The sequence below is a fragment of the Paroedura picta genome, chromosome 9 (assembly GCF_049243985.1).
Source record: "Paroedura picta isolate Pp20150507F chromosome 9, Ppicta_v3.0, whole genome shotgun sequence".
NCBI lineage: Eukaryota > Metazoa > Chordata > Lepidosauria > Squamata > Gekkonidae > Paroedura > Paroedura picta.
The window spans coordinates 42,453,519-42,466,642 of NC_135377.1; the positions used below are offsets into that span (position 1 = coordinate 42,453,519).

General features: G+C 38.1%; 1 long non-coding RNA gene across 1 annotated transcript; it reads left to right on the forward strand.

Moving 5' to 3' along the window:
* The first annotated feature begins 4,557 nt into the window (after positions 1 to 4,557).
* Positions 4,558 to 12,896, forward strand: LOC143845191 (uncharacterized). The gene is made up of 3 exons (XR_013234309.1): positions 4,558 to 4,660; positions 11,875 to 11,957; positions 12,834 to 12,896. It is a non-coding gene; the product is annotated as an uncharacterized LOC143845191 (long non-coding RNA).
* The last annotated feature ends 228 nt before the right edge of the window (positions 12,897 to 13,124 follow it).

Below are 13,124 nucleotides of genomic sequence, written 5' to 3' on the forward strand. Positions count from 1 at the left end.
AGTGACTAAGTTTAGCTTAGATGAACTTTTTGTGCACCCTTACAAACCTATAATAGCAGGAATTCCTGCATGACAGAAGGAACATAACACTGAAATTATACATGTTAGTTGCAAAGAAGTCTATTGTTATGCAATGTTTCAAAACCTGTGGAAATTCGCAACTCTTCTGGTATATAATTTTGAATATGCAGCCCAATGGAAACTAATTTGCATGTTATAATTACCTTACCAACTGCCTCTCAGAAGATAAAACAGAGCCATTAACCAAACTTTAATATTATCATCGTTTCTTTACTAAATAAATTTATTTTATGGTATTGCTTAACAATTCTTTTTAAAAACAATGCAAAAAGCCTTGCTTCATTAAACACAATATAGTGGACGCTTTTCAAAGTTTTACATTTTAATGTTGAATGACACTGTACAGTAAAAACCAACTTAATGATTTGTTGTTATTCTTTAAAACCCAATGCACAGGTGTTAATGATGTTTTTCTCAATTACATTGTTTAAACCTAGAGAAATAATAATTATAACATTTGGATACAAATTACATTCTATACTCTCTATCAGTAGTTGGTAAGACATTGTTATAATTTATGCAAATGAGATGGTATAAAAGAGAAGTAAAATGGATCCAATGAATTCTGAAGTTCTGTGCTATTCTTTGGCAACAATCTTTTTAAGTGGGCTACCATTAATGGGTATCTTCCATTGGCTGCTAGCATTTGTCTCCAAACTCAATTAGTTTCACTGCTGGCCTTATTTACCTGAGACAAATGTGTGCTGAAAGCTGCCCAGTATGATCTCCTTTGGTCTTGATGATCAGCTTCAAGAGAGCTCTGCTTGAGAAAACCTCCCTCATGGTCAGATGCCTCAGGGGGTATAACCAATTACCCATAGCTATACAATAGGAACCTCTATTATTGCTGCCTTGGTGAGGGCCTGGCCAATTTTTTGAGGGTTAAGTCTGATTACAACTTTGCTGCCAAACAATGAGAAATCTTTTCAAACCAATATAAGGACACCCCCCCCCCCGCCGCCCAAATTCTTGCTCGGCTTTTACAGCAACTGGTTAATCCCACTTTGTTAAGGTCAGCAATACTGGCAACAAGCCTACAGTCAGATTGCAAGAACAGACTTAAGCAACTTGTTTTTGCCTCCTTTCTATTGGCTGGACTACATGAGCACTTGTCCCAGCTTATACCTACTGAAATTCATTGTCCATTCCTTATGGAGCAGAGGAAAAAAGTACCCCCTACTCTTACAGGGTGGCAAACAAACTTCTTCCACAGAAACTGAAAGAGTTGGATGCTTTCATTCAGCTCCATGTTCAAACTCCTTTTGTCTTTTCCTGCTGCTTATCATGCAGGCCACTAGAACACTATTTATTGTATTTATTATTTGATTTATTTACCACCACTGCCGGAACAAGCCAGCTCATGATGGTTTACAATAACACTTCAATAAACCTTCAATAAATTACAAGGTCCCCTGGCAACATAACCCCATTCTACTCTCTCCCAGGTCACCAGTCCAGCATCAGCTCAAAATGGTCCTTCCCCTACACACACTGCCTACTGGCCTGGGGGGTTGGGACTCTTGCCCTAGGTGTTCGGGGCATCGTGAGAAGGGACCCAAGAACTTCCTTACCCTGACCTCAACGAAATGCCTGGTAGAAGGGCTCTGTCTTGTAGGCCCTGTGGAACTATGATAGCTCCATCAGGGCCCTCAGCTCTTCTGGGAGCTCATTCCAACAAGTCAGGGCCAGGGCTGAAAAAGCCCTGGCCCTCATCAAGGCCAGGTGCACCTCCCATGTTCTGGGAAACACCAGCAAATTCAAACCTACAGAGTGGAGAGTTCTGTGCATCACATAAGGAGACAGGCGATCCCTCAGATATGTGGAGACCAGAACGCAGATGGCCTTGAAGGTAAGCACCAAAATCTTGAACTAGTTCCAGAAAGCAATTGGCAACCAATGCAGCTGCCTCAGCACTGGCTGCCTATGGGTCATACCTCATGTTAAAAGCAATAATCTGAGAAGCTGAATAGTTAAATGACTTTTTAGTTACATGTCATAAGCAATATTTTATGATTTTAAGAGTGGAGAGGCTACAACCATTGCACTGTTAAACTTGACTTGCAGTTGAAATCCAGACCTTTAAGTATGCTTGGAAGAGCAGTCAAAAATATTTTTTATTACATAAGCCCTGTGATCAGTATCGCCTGATCTTGTATAAACTTAATTTATGTAAAAGCTTGACATTCCTATCCTGCTTCAGTGAAAGTTCAGAATTGTGTGTGTTCTCAGCTACTGAGAAGTGCTGTGCAAAACTTAACAGGGAGCTTTACTACAGAATAAACAAACTTGACAGGAGGCACATTCATTTTCATAGATTTATTTTCCCCCCAAATAAACTCTCCAAATCTAAAGTGTACTTGAAGGCATTAGGATGCATCTCATTTGCATTCCATGTTTGCTGTTTTTCAGTTTTTGCCTCTCTTTTATTTGTACTGAACTGCTACCACTTCCTTTTCTCATTTGCATCTCTGGGAATGCAGGTATTCCCCCCTCTGATGTCAGACTTCAATGTTATAAAATGAGGAAATGGGATGACATTGGTTGCTAAGGGCAATGTTTACAGATACACAAACACATCTGTTCTGCTAAATGGTGTTTAGGAGGCCTCATCGCTATTCCCTCAACCCAGCACAGGCTGGCAAACTCCTGCTTAGTTTCCAAAGATGAGGGAGGGAACAGCAATAACATTAGGAAAAATTATCCTGTCAGTGCACACAGCAAATATATATATGATATCTCCTGAATATCAGTGTCCATTTTCTTTTAATTTCATGTTTGTACCAGTGTGTGTTTGATTGTTTGCTGACAAGCCTGAAAAGATAAATTGAAGACCATACAACTGTGATGTTATTTGACAACCCATTCAAGGCAAAGTTGAGCTAATTCAACTAAACAACAATCCAAAGCAGTCAGCATATGCATTTATCAAATACCTTAATGTGAAGCAATTAATTGGGTACTTAAAGAGCAACAAGAAGCCCATTGTAACTAGGGTTGCTGGTAAGTTCAACATGTACAAAATCACCAGTAAAATTTACCTTGCTCAAACACCCTTAGTTCTAGTCCTGATCAGAAACCCAAACAGAGCACTAAAATTAATTAGCTCAAGAACTAAATCTAGTTTACTAGAGAAGAGGAAGTATCCCTAGAGCCATTGTTATTCAAATCAGTCTCTTTGCCCAGTTTGCTGTGGAAAGAGCATCTTTCCATAGAGACAAAGCAAAAGGCACATGGATAAATCACAGAATCTTGTGGTCTTAGTTAGTCAGACTTATGTTCCAAAAGTCATACAGAGGCAGGAAAAAAACACTATTATGGAATTAATTACCTAAGTAGATCTTTGCACATTTCATTCAATCTGGTATAGCTAGCAGTTTATTTATATGATTTTTAGGCTGCCCGTCCCTGCACAGCAGGCTTGGGGTGGTTTAATACACAGGGTTAGAATCTGAGCACATTTTAGAAAGGACATTTACAAAGAACATTACAAAGGAAATTTTACAAAGGCCCACATTTTCATTTCAGAGAACAGAAACTTAGCTATTGATAACAGTAGTACCAAAACCGGCAGCAATATTGTTCCTTTAATTTACTTGAATGACCTTTATAGCTTACTTGTTGTAATGGCACTATAGGCTAATAAATAATAATACAGATATTTTTTGCATTTGAGGGGATCTCTGCCTATAAAAATTCGGGTTTTGTTGGTATTTGAAATTTTAATGGTATTGGAAGGAATACAAATAAAGAGTAAGACCCCTGCTTGACTTCAAATTTTCCACAAGACTCCACCAAAATAAATGTGTTCCTTCCAGGTATAGCCCACTTTCACTTTCCACCTAAAGGTTGAAGATATGCAGAGAAACACTAAAAAAAATGTACTTTTAAAATCTTATCATCTCTTAAGAATTGAATTATTAATTCAGCATGCCCAGACAGGACTGAGCAGATGATGAAATGACAAAAGCTGATTTCTGAATATAAAGTCAAACTATTTCAAAATGATTTATCTTGATGAGGTATTCTTGTTGACATGTTCCAGAACCATTTTATAAAAAATATATTAAAATAAATATGCAATGAGTTTATTATGATTACATATTTGTTTGGAGAAGCTGATAAACAGATCCGTAGATCAAAAATATATTCAGAATATACATTTTAATAGAAATATCTGATTTAAAATATTCAGCCTTGACTGTCTGGCTTGGAAAATATATGCAGTCAGAAAACAAATTAGTGATCACTTAGCATAAAATAATATTTAAAGCTGTCATAATCAAAATTACATGGGTCTGAGTTGTACTGAAAATCTATGTAATTGTACCACAGAATTTTGATTTTCATTGTGCTCTTTCTTTCAGATATTACACATAAACAACAAGAGACAGCTCTCCAGATCCCTATCTATTAGCTTTTGAAAAAAAATCAGCAAGGCAAATCAAAGAACCTCCAGGATGCCACTCTTGAATTCTGTACAGAAGAGAGTATGTGGCTGCTGCTATTATAGAGAGCCAAGAATATTTTTAGCACCATTATTGGAAGCCATTGCTCATTTCAGTACCATGGACAGCACCAGGTAGGTAATTTTTGCAAACTATGATGAAAAATTTTATTACCAAATACAGACTCAAGAAGGAACCCTGACTAATATCATGACAAGCTTCTTATGATACATACTGAAAATAATTGTGCTATTTTACAAGTCATGATGAACTGGTAAAGAAAGATGAACAATATAAAGAAACTTCAACAGAAGAACAATTATTTTTGGTGGTGAGCTCTTAGTTACTAATAAATCCAAGCCACATAAAAGGAAGTATGGATCTACTGCAATAACTGATAAATAGGATGATCATAGCTATTTATTATCTATTTATTATTTACTTACTTCATTCAATCCCATCTTTTTCTCCAATGGAGACCCAAAGCAGCTTACATTAGGCTGAGAGCAACTGGATAAAGGTCACCCAGCAAGTTTCCAAGAGAGAGTGTTGATTCATACCTGGTTATCCCAGACCCTAGTTAAACACTCTAAGCACTACAGTTTGTGGCATGGGTTCTATGTATGCAATGACTACGATGTGAGTGTTGAAAAAAATCAAAGCTTTGAAATCTATTGGCAGAAACCTGATTTTTGTGGATCTTAGTATCCTCCCCCCCCCCCAGGAGCAGTCCTTTCAGATCCAAGGAAAGTTTTTCCTGGTGTCACAAGTTCCACATTAAGTAACAGCTGTGCAAGTTAAGAGGCTAAAATGGACAGAGCTCTAGTGATGAAAGAAGTCGTAGAAAGTGATCTCACCTTCTTCCCCTGCTCACCCTAGTACATTTATCCATGTGGCTATTACTACATGAAAATACTGTAACCCTGAATATGAACATTCCTGAGGTCAGAGTGGTTACTTGGAGAAGAGAAAAGTTCTTGGACTGAGACCGAAAACTCAACCCCTTGTCTGGAACAGCTTTAGATAGATTTATGAGCACCAGTGGGTCTTTGATTAGATTATACATTGTCTCTAAGCAGAATGTTCCTATCCTTTCTTGACTATTATGCATGCTGTTCTAATTATTGTATATTTATCACATTATCCTTAACTGCGTAAAATAGTTCATTTAAGATTTTCTCATAAATCAAACCCTGTAGTCCCTACATCATTTTTACTGCTCTTCTTAAGGAGCTTGGTCAATATAGTAATAGTTGTAGATGCAGTTAAAAAAATGTAGATTTTCACTTCTCTGCTCTATGGAATTATGAAACCTTGAGCGCAATATTGTTCCTGCTCACCATACCAGACTGTCACTGCATATTGACTCTTCTGCACAATGATGATCCTGACCCACACTTTGATATTTTGTTTCTGTTTCATGAGTTATTTGACACTATAACTGAGGCTTCCAGATTTTGCCTTTGCAAACTGCAAATTCTTTTAAATGTCTTTCTGAGACCTAAGAATAAGACAGTAAAACATTTTACAATCTAAAGCTAACTTCTGTGCAATGCCATCCTACAGGGATAACACTTTACCGGAAATGACTGATTAAAGCCTGTTTAATGTGGAAAGCCATATAGTGTTGTGCAGATGTTTGGGAGGACTGCTGAAGAATTATTATAATATATGCCTTCAATGAAATGCATAGTTGAAGTCAAGAAAGGAACAGAATGCCGAGATAAATTACCAGAGGAAGAGATACTATAAATCAGTGAAGGCATATGGTAACTTTTGCCTTATCTCAGGATAGAATGAATAGAAGTAATGAGGTGAATCCAGAAGAAGTGTCTAGTGTTTTTTTTAATCTTTACTTTCACTGCACATGGGAGGGAGTATGAGTAGGCACATAAGTTTGTCACATTATGTGAAGTGTTAGATTCACTCACCCCTACCCCTAATCAGACAAGATAGCTTATAAAAGTGTTGTCTGGAAATGGTTTGTTTTACACTGAAGGACTTGTCTCTGCAATATCTGATTTTCTTTATCCTGCTTAGGTAAAATTATTGAATAATTTTGTATCCATTTGTCCTGGCTGAAGCGCTTTCTTTTTCCTTCCAAGCAATGACAGGTAGCAACAGCTGAGGCGTACGGACAAGGAATCACTTTAGTAATGCATGGAAACTTAGTTAATGGCTTCTATGCAGTGGCTATTTTCAATGGCTCTTGGGATCACTGTCAGACAATAATGAGCTGCTGAAACTAACAAAACTGATTAGGATGCTTATAAGTGCATTACCCCCACACAACTCTAAAAACTCTTTTTTGGCTTGCGGCAGACCTGATCAACAAAAGGGGGAAGTCGTGTTTTGTAAAAATCTCTGCTACAATGTTTAAAGTTTTAAAAAAAAATTATTTATCAATCACTGCAAAAGCATTATTTTTTTGTGATCCCTGACTGGTTGTGTTAGCAGTCAGACCCCTCCTCCCTCTGAGGGACAGTCAATAGGTTACAAAGCCAGAAACACATCACCCCAGTACTTTAACTACAGGGCACCACTAGGGCCAAAGTGGACCAGGATGGATACTAGACAGGCAGAGGCCTGGGAAAGCTGTTTTCAAGGCATGAGTTGGAGTGGCTGGCTGGCTATTTTCACTGCCTCATCCTGGAGACAGGCATGGCTCGTAACAATTGATCATCTCAGGTTAATCCCTTCAGCACCCAAACATGGCTTTCCCTTCACCCATTGATTAAGCAGTAGTTAATCAATGATTAACTCTATTCACCTTCCATATAACTCTTCCTGTCCAGTGTTTGTAGGGCCATCAAGCCTCTTGTACCCCTTTATCTACCTGCAGTAGAATTGTCCTGTGGCAGTGAGTCAACTTGTCTCAGGATACATTTTCCCCTATAAATATGCCACCCTGCTGCCCTAGCGGTGTGTGTGTTCTTGGATCTCCCCACACACCCATTTGTGTCTGGGTCTTATCTCACTTCCAAAAATGCTGGCCATTTCTTCTCTTTGCTGCTTCCACATATCTCTTCAAGATGGTTAATTGTCACCAATCTCCATACTTTTCACTTTCTTCCATGGTTCTCCCAATTCGTTCTTGTACTTTCTGTGTGCATATACTTGCTATATTCTGGGTTTTTAAAAAGACTCAATAAAAACCCTTTCCATAAATAGCAGCCTGGTTATTTCCAATAGTATGAATGAGGAAATCCCAGTTACCATCCTCTTGCTCCATTTCCAAGCTAATTTCCCCAGACTAAGTGGAGACTGCCAGTTTGAGTAACACTTGAGATCATCCATGACAAATATATAAGACATTGTGCTTAATCTAAATGTAGTGACATCAACAAATAGTCAGATTTGATTTCATCACACCCAGTATGTGATCTCTGAATGGCTGGGATCACTTGAAGAGAAATTCAACAAAAAAAAGGGGGGGGGGAATTGCTTAGGCATCAGCTGTTCAGAGTAGCAGTAATTGTTTTTTTTTCCCCTGGGGAATTTTGGCACCCTTTAAATTGCTATTTTTGGCTAACAACAACAAAAATAACAATAACTTGGAGAAGCTACATCTCAGCTCTGAATTATAGTGGCACAGAAAAGCTATCCTAATCCCAGTGTGAGCTGTTGTATAAAAATGGTTTACTATATAGAGACAACTTGAAAGAAAGCTGTCTTAAAGTGGAATTCATCAATCAGCTATTTTGAACATGCCAATCCATATGTCCCTGCTGACCATGTGTCACATTCATAGTGCAAGATACAGTAAGGTGTTTCTATCAACAAAATACAGAAATACCATATCAAGTTGTTTCCCAGAGATTTAGCAACTGGATATGGCAAAAGCACTTGGCACGGCCACTGGCTTAACATTTTGACTTGCTATAGTGATGCTATAAAACAAGCTGTGCCCTATTTACCCACTGTCTGCCTCTTAGCCTTCCTTCATGCCATCTGTGTGACAAAATGTTGTTTTGCAGAACATCCAGATGATGTTGGCAAACAAGAGCTATCAGTCTCCCTGACACAATCTCTGGCACTAGGACCTGGCAGTGGTTCCCCTCCAAGAACAACAGTTTCTGAGATAGTGGTGTCCACTGGCTTAGAAACAAACAGGGCAGGCAAACTCCAGTAAGCTGGTTTCTTATCGATGCAGCGCTGCTTCAAAATTAAACACAGAGCAGATTTTGATATTTTAAGGGAAAATACACCCAACATTTTTTCTTGAGAAGGTTCTGACAAATTGAATAAATGCATTTTTGTAAGAGGATAGTGGATAAGAGAGAAGCCACAACAGCACAGCTCTTTGTTCATACAGTGCAGCAATGAAACAAACACATTTTATCAAATGAAAGCCATTCCTACTGAATTCCCTGGAGGAGGCTGCAGCCGCACAAGGCAGCCATTACTTGTACTCACAATTGCATCAATCTTTGATCTTTATTGTTATGGCGTTATTCCTCTTCTTGTGCTATAAAAGTGTTCCTTGTGGAGTTTCATTTAATAATACATGTGCCTCTCCTTAAATGGCTCCAACAAAGTAAGATAGCAGCCCATCACTGCTGAAAATAAAAGCTAAGGAGACCCTTTATTTAATTTCATCTCAACAATAACAACAAACAATGACAGCCAAGATTGTGATCTTGAAGGAGCTCTAAAATATACATTTCCACAATTTGGCAAGTCTTCCCAATACCCTTATGTCATTTTTTAATTTTCTACTTGCAATTTTTACCATGAAACTAAGGAACCATATTACATTTCTATTTGTCAGTATCTATCAAATATCACATCTTTTAATACATTTTCTGCTCTTCCTTTAAGTGTGTTCTTTAGATTATTATAGTTTGTATAAAACACAGCTTCTGTGAAATTAGAACGATAATTTACAATGAGTTCAATGTGTTTTACTCTTATTCAAATGTGATTAGGTTCACCTCTTTAAATCTAGATACACAATAATAGGAAAGTAAGAGATGGAAGGCAAGAAAAATAATATCTTGATTACAGTAAATGTTGCTCCCTTAGGGGTGTATAGAAGAGCCCCTCAGGTATTCTGGTCAGTGGTAGAATACTCAGAGTATGTGTTACAGTATATGTATTAATGCTAGACATGGGCACACACACACACACACAAACCAAGTCCATATATGATTTGATGTTTTCTCAAAGGTTTAGAACCATAGAATCATAGAATTATAGAGTTGGAAGGGGCCACACAGGCCATCTAGTCCAACCCCCTGCTCAACGCAGGATCAGCCCAAAACATCCAAGAAAAGTGTGTATCTAACCTTTGCTTGAAGACTGCCAGTGAGGGGGAGTTCACCACTTCCTTAGGCAGCCTATTCCACTGCTGAACTACTCTGACTGTGAATTTTTTTCCCTGATATCTAGCCTATATCGTTGTACTTGTAGTTTAAACCCATTACTGCGTGTCTTTTCCTCTGCAGCCAATGGGAACAGCATCCTGCCCTCCTCCAAGTTTACCAGGAAAGGTTTAGACTTTTCCCATGTTGGTCCAGAAACCTTTTTATTTTTATTTTTTTAAATATTTTAGCTGCAGCAAAAACGAAAGGTCACAGTGGACTCATGTTACCAGAATCTCAGGGAGAAAAAGTCTTTCCTCTTTAATAGAGACTTAATAGGGCTTAATTTTCCAGGTCATATTATTGGTCTCCATACTATGAAAGGCTTTGATTGCCCATTTTCACACATTAAACCTCTGTTAATGGAGCAGAACTTTCCTCTTCTAGATTGTTGGAAACCCAAGTCTGGGTGGAAAAAGCTGGTGGTAGATGAACACATTCTTGATCTGGATTGAACTGTAGAACGAGTATGGCTCAGTTCATACCTACTATGCAGATCAGCAGAGTCCAGTTGTTACTACCTCTTCCATCTCCATTCTCTTTCTCCTTGGGTGCCCTTCTGGTCAAGCTTCAGATTTTTGAAGGAAGCTGCCACTGTGCATGCCCAGCAGAACCCACATCCAAGGAATTCTTATGATCCCATAAAATCCCTATACACTAAACCAGGACTATGACTTTATTCATCAAAATTACTAGGGGCTTGACTTCAACCGCTATTCCTATTTGAATCAGTATCTTCCATGTCCCACATCAGTTCACTCCCTCCATAAGTGTCTCAGTTCCTTTTCCTTTAAAAATTCTCGGCCAGCATTCCCCTAGATACTGATTTGTCTCACAAGGCTCTAACTGATGTTTCAGCTTTCTCAAGGTTGTGGAGATATGGATGTGATTCTATCTGTTTTAATAGAGAAACAAAGCATGTTAGTGAAATTGCCAAAGGGTTGCTTAAAGGGAAACTACTCCTCTTTCGATGCATAAGTTAATCAATTCTTTATTTTCTCCCTCTATTAAACTGGATAGATACCTTCCTTCCTTCCTTCCTTCCTTCCTTCCTTCCTTCCTTCCTTCCTTCCTTCCTTCCTTCCTTCCTTCCTTCCTTCCTTCCTTCCTTCCTCTGTTTTACGAGCTTGCTTTGATCAATAAAGCTCAGACCTATTATTCAGTCATGAAAGTAAATAAATCAGAATCCCCCCTCCCATTTTAAAAAAGGCAGGAAGCTGTTTTATTATTAGGCATAAAGGTGTTGAATTATCGCTTTAATATTTCAGTAATGGGCTACTGAACTGTTTGGAAGTGTCAAGGTCAGGACAACATGGCTAAGCAGAATGTTAAATGAGACAGTATTTGGTATCTTTTAAAAAATCAGTGATATATGTTTAAAAAATATTTTTTATTTAAAATGTTAAAAGACAATAATCTGAGACACTGCCCCCCCTCACACATTTTAAAACATTTTAATGAAATGTTACCTATCTAAATATAGATTCTGTCCCAAGGGTCTCTTTAGTGATCCTGTGGAAAAACATACTTCAGTACAACATCTCTAGATTTTAATTTATTTTGTGGCCATGTCCATCTATTCTACATAATGAATAATATGTGAATATGTATGTATGTATGTGTGTGTGTGTGTGTGTGTGTATAGGTTTAAGTTAATACAGACAATTGGGGTTCCAATTCAGTACATATTTAACAGTACAATTCTAAAAAGTCAATGAATTTAGGGTATAATTCTGTTTAGCTTGTTACTTTGGGTTCCGGCTGGAGAATTATGTAGGGTATAATACCTAAACAATACAAATAATGCTACCTTTCATTCTGAAGTGATGTGCCCTTTCAGCAAAATAAATGGATAGATTAATAATAGAATTTTTAGAGCTGCTGTTCTTCAGAGGACAGTATAAAATACCAGTTTAAAAAATAAACGAAGCCAGTGGAATAAATACAACCTAATTTCTTCTAGTACATTTGTTTTCTATTTGCAGGAATGATTCAAAAGGAAGGAGTATTCAGCAGTGCAATTCTTCACCTGTATTGTGAAGTGGCACAAGCTCAGGAGGCCAATACGGTATGTTTCCTGACTAGCCTTGTCACTCATTTCTCTAGTTGTACAGCACCTAAGAGGGATGATGAAGGATGTGTGAACAAGATGAAAGCAATCAAGCCTTGTCAGCTAGAACACAAAGATGTCTCTTCCTGAATGGTCTTTTACCTGACATGTGATCACTGACCTTTAATGAAACTTGACCATTAAGTGCCCTGTGTCAATCTCGAACTGCGATTCATTATCTTCATATTGTCCCCAAAGTTCCTACTGGATATATGATTTAGCTGTTGGAATATGCAAGATCTGTAGTGTGCATGATTCAAAAGGATATGAAGAATATCCTGCAGGGGGCATCGGAGGATATGTCTATTTAGTATAGTTAGAATAGAAACTTCATGATATTTTTTAAATGGTCTCCTATGTCCCTTAAACATACTTCCTTTCTGGCTGCAGAACAACAGAACAGTTAGCTCCTCAGACAGCTAGGACTCTCTGTCCTCCTTTCCTTTACAAAGTAGTTACTCTTAACAATACAATTATTTTATTCTTTAAACACCCTATAACACAGACTTCCAGTATACTGGATCCACACTCCTTTCATCTGATTTCTTCACAGTCTAGAGCAGGTATATATCTGCTCTCTATCTTGATCCATCACCCTTTATTTGGTAACCCACACGGTACAAGGTAGAAAGAGCCACTTCAGTCCTCTCTGCATTTTCAGCTTCATATCTGGAAGACAGGACGTCTTTGTCCCACCACATTCCATGCCTATTCCCCATTTTCCCAAAATGACTGCTTTCCTCCAGCAAATTAGGCATTGTACCAGATTTCTCACTATCCATATATTTCTTTTCAGATTTTTAAAATGAGGCAATTGTCATCCTTTTCCTACAGAAAACTTTCTCAGACAAAAGAACCCAGTCTTCTGTCCCCTGCAAACTGATCCTGCATTACAGACCGAACACATATTCAGATGCTTGTGGAAGTATGGTGACATATGTAATCTTCAGGCTTGATTTGGAATGAATCTGGACAAAGATACAAACAAATGGGGGGAAATGGAATGGCTTGCTTGAAGCTCATAGATTCTGCCCTCTTACTTGAGTGCAAGAGGACTCCTGGTCAGGATATCCCTTTCTTCCTGGCATTTCAAATGCCTCAATGGCAGCTTTCTATAAAACCTGG